The sequence below is a fragment of the Dreissena polymorpha genome, unplaced genomic scaffold (genome assembly GCF_020536995.1).
Source record: "Dreissena polymorpha isolate Duluth1 unplaced genomic scaffold, UMN_Dpol_1.0 chrUn007, whole genome shotgun sequence".
NCBI classification, from domain to species: Eukaryota; Metazoa; Mollusca; class Bivalvia; order Myida; family Dreissenidae; genus Dreissena; species Dreissena polymorpha.
The window spans coordinates 659865-664301 of NW_026273321.1; the positions used below are offsets into that span (position 1 = coordinate 659865).

The following is a 4437-nucleotide window of genomic DNA, read 5'->3' on the forward strand; positions in this document are numbered from 1 at the left end:
TTCCTACACAATCTTAAAACACAAGCATCTCGTGACTATTCTGGAATGTTCTCTGTGTGTAAAACAGACAAAATGACAACATTCGGATTCCATAAATAATGATTCAAATTTGAATTTGCCGTGGCGTAGTGGATACGGTGCCCGACCAGCGATCAGGAGGTTATGAATTCGATCTTAACGGCGGAAGCATTCTTTAGACCCCCGCACACACAGACACACACACACCTCGAAAAAAAGGAAACGGATTCGTGAGCGTTTCAATAAGCCCTATCTATGCTTACGATGCAATCGAGCTAAAATAAATAGGTTTTGAATTATGTTTTCACATGCTAATCAATATGAAATTGAGGGAAAGTATTGTGTACAAATGTGAGTGTATTTATTTATCTTTTTTATTGCCATGCACACTTAAAGGGACTGTCCAATGGATTATGGTCTGAACAAAATATAAAATTATTGTTTTAGATATTAAAAACGATTATCGCCTTTGATTTAAGGATATAAAAACTCAAAGCAGACTAAAGGAAGTATAACACAAACCAACACATAAGCCCAAGCGGATGGGAATTCCATATTATATTTCAAAAACGCCGCTCGACGTTTTTGACCTAAAAATAAATGTAGCTGAAAATCAGCTGACAAGTCACGTGGTACATGGTACTGTCATTTATTTTTGGCATAGAAATTACATTATTTCTAAAGAAAGAGATTTAGCTTGTTGAGCAAATAATTGATTTTCATTGAATATTTTTGATAAACCAATAAAATATACTTCATATTTAAATCAATATTTTTATTGGAAAATCACTTTTTACAAATACGAATATGCGGTCGAAAAGAATTCAAGATGGTTCGGACAAAAACAAGTGCTAGCGCTAAGACTAAAAAAAACAAGAGATGCAAGGTACAGGCGTAATAAAAGGGAAAGGATAATAGACATTGGTATTCAGTGTGATCGATGGAGAAGAGTTAAAGAAGCTACTGGGATTGAAAAGGACGAGAAAATGATGGAAATATTGATCGATGCGTAAGTCTTCTTCATTTTCAGTTTGTGTTTCATAGCTACTTTTCTATAAATTCCCTTAATTATTTTGCTATATAATGAACACGATTTGACTTACACACACACACACCCTTATAAGTATAAAAGATGTGTTTTAGAAATGTACAATGCTTTTAAATTTCAGAACTACTTCTGAACTAGAGAGCTTCAACAATCATCTTTTGATACGCTCCAAACCAAAGCGAAATGCTTTTAGGTAAATAAAAAGTTAAATGTTTAAAAAATACACTTGTTAAAGTGTTTCTTTTTTTATGAACACATGCTCAGTCATTGAACAAAGGAATTTATGCTCTTTCTTTTTGAGAATTTACATTTTAATAGTGTAAAAATGATGTACCCTTTGTGACAAGTCTCGTAATAAACTGCCTGAATGACTAAAATATGAATATATTTTTAGCTCGGCTGTTTTCGGAGAAAACCCGAGGTATTGTCATAGCCAGCTCGTCGTTGTTGTGTCGTCAGCCAGCTGCTCGTTGTCGTGTTGTCCGCCGGCGTCGTGCTAAAACTTTTACATTTTGCTCTACAATCAAAGTGATTCCACCTACATCTTTGAAACTTCAAATGTGGATTCACCTTGATGAGTTCTACACGCCACACCCATTTTTCAGTCACAAGGTCAAAGGTCAATGTCCCTGTGACCTCTAAAAAAAAATTATGACAAGCTTTCGAAGCCTAGCGTGGCACCCGTAACGCGGTGCTCTTGTTTCATCATGTGATAGTAAAATTATTTATGAACAGGATTTTTGTATTTTTGTTCACAGGATGTTTAAACAACTAGTAGTTAATCAAGAAATGAATTCTGATTATGAATATGTCAAGTCATTGGTGTTGAATTAGTTCATATCTAGTGTAACATCATCAAAGTCCTAAAGGCAGATTTTCACATGATGAGTTGCATGATATTTTCTGAGTTTCATTTCTAAAATTATTTTTTTCAGCTGTGCAGGTGTCAGTTAGCAGCAATAGATTATTCAAAACACTTGAATCGTCCTATTTTGTTGGACAAAGAAGGAAATGAGAGGTATTTATATTATTGTTTTCGCCCTGTATGTTAGTTTGTGTGTTTGTTTGCGTCAAACTTTAACATTTTGCCATAACTTTTGCAATATTGAAGATAGTAACTTCATATTTGGCATGCATGTGTATCTCATGGAGCTGCACATTTTGAGTGGTGAAAGGTCAAGATAATCCTTCAAGGTCAAGGTAAAAAAAAACAAATTCAAGAGAAGTAATAAGCTTTAAAGAGTTCATCTGAATCTACCAAATGATAAAAAAAAAAAATCAAAGTGGCGCAGTAGGGGAGATAGTGTTTCTGACAAACACATTTCCTGTTTTTATTAAATTTTGAATTGTAAGGATCAATTTACAGATTTATGATTACTTATTGAAAGTTTTTATTATTAATAATTAAATTAAATTTACAAACATGATGTATTTAAGCTCAAATTTGACACATTCATGTGATATGAATAATAAGTATACATTTTGCAAACAATGCTCCTGTCATAAAAGAACTACTGAAGCAAAGTATGCACTGAATCAGTAAATTTATATTATGGCATATATATTGTCTATAGATCTTTATTCTTTTGTTTTGTTTTAGCAATTGTCATTTCATTTTTTCAAACATCATGTCAGTTATAAAACAATCTTTCAGGAGAAAAAAGGTGTACTCAAAAGCTGCTTGTAATTGGAGCACAAGGCCTGTGAAAAAAACATACATAACCGGTTTGATCACTGAAGTTATAAATGAATTCACCATAGGCAAGAAAAGAATAAGTGGCAAATGTGAACAGCTGCCTGAAGACTCCAAAAGAATTAGGTCAACTATAGCCCCCGTCACCCCTCCACCTACATCAATACTTGGAGATCAGCATGTCTCTAGATTGAGAAAAGCGAAAAAATGAATTGTTGCCCAAGACGTGTTTGATATTCATTTGAAGTTGACGCAGAAGTTATCTTTGTTAGATAACTATTAAGTTTCACATCTTTAGTGTAAATATAATTTTAGAAGTGTTTTGAAAATGTACAATCTTACATTATGTTATAAATAATGAATGCTCTTGGTTGTACAATGCAATTACATTTTTTAGGAAGTTTTAATATTGAATTAAGCATAATATATTTTTTTTATGTTATATTTTGTGGGTTTTTTATCAATACATTTTTATGCTCCCCCAAAATTTATTTTGGGGGGAGCATATAGTTGCCGCTTCGTCTGTCCGTCCGTGTGTCAGTCTGTGCACAATTTTTGTCCAGGCTATTTCTCAGAAAGTAATGACCGGAATTCAATGAAACTTTATGGGAAGCTTCACTACCAAGAGGAGATGTGCATATTATCAGCCGGTTCTCTTCAGATGATTTTTCACAGAGTTATGGCCCTTTGAAATTTTCCATTGAACATATAGTGCAATTCTTGTCCGGGCTATTTCTCAGCAACTAATGACTGGAATTCTATGAAACTTTATGGGAAGCTTCACTACCAAGAGGAGATGTGCATATTATCAGCCGGTTCTCATCCGATGATTTTTCACAGAGTTATGGCCCTTTGAAATTTTCCATTGCACATATAGTGCAATGCTTGTCCGAGCTATTTCTCAGCAACTTATTACAGTAATTCAATGAAACTTGATGGGAAGCTTCACTACCAACAGGAGATGTGCATATTATCAGCCGGTTCTGGTCGGATGATTTTTCACAGAGTTATGGCCCTTTGAAATTTTCTATAAACTGTACATATAGTGCAATTCTTGTCCAGGCTATTTCTCCCCAACTACTGACCGGAATTCAATGAAGCTTTAATCCATCCATCGTATAATTTTGTCCACAGTTATGCCCCTTAAGACGTTTCCTTTTATCTGAATATATAGTACAATATTGTGACAAAAAAACACTTTTGGGGAGCATCACCAGTCTACACCGGTTTCTTGTTACACATGTAAAAAACACAATTTTTCTTACAAAATGTTTAGTTTTTTGTTTGATTATCGATATGTGTTTTTCATTGCCTTCTTTATTACCTGTATTTAATAAACCATTGTAGTCAATGTCTCTAAGCCTCTTATAATTGACCTCGAGAGTAGTTTCCTCTTTAATTATCGATACTATGAATGTGATAGTGTATCCAGATATGCATCAGTGTTCTATTTACACATCAACATTTAATACTTTTTAATGGCCATACTCATTTGAAATGCAAATCACCTACATAATTAAATGCCAGCATCATACACTCGAACCAACTTCAATGAGTTCTCAACTCCTGTCACATTTCTATGTGCATGTATTGAGTTCGATCCATTTTCTGACACCAGATGAATATAATACAAAATTTGTAAAAAAAAAATCAAACTTCAATGCATGGATCAAGTTCA

The 4437-nt window shown here is 33.7% G+C and overlaps 1 long non-coding RNA gene across 1 annotated transcript; it reads left to right on the top strand.

Annotated features, from left to right (window-relative positions):
- Positions 1-414: 414 nt before the first annotated feature.
- On the top strand, positions 415-4114 carry LOC127863398 (uncharacterized). Its single transcript, XR_008041046.1, has 4 exons — positions 415-1027; positions 1188-1259; positions 2002-2084; positions 2721-4114. It is a non-coding gene; the product is annotated as an uncharacterized LOC127863398 (long non-coding RNA).
- The last annotated feature ends 323 nt before the right edge of the window (positions 4115-4437 follow it).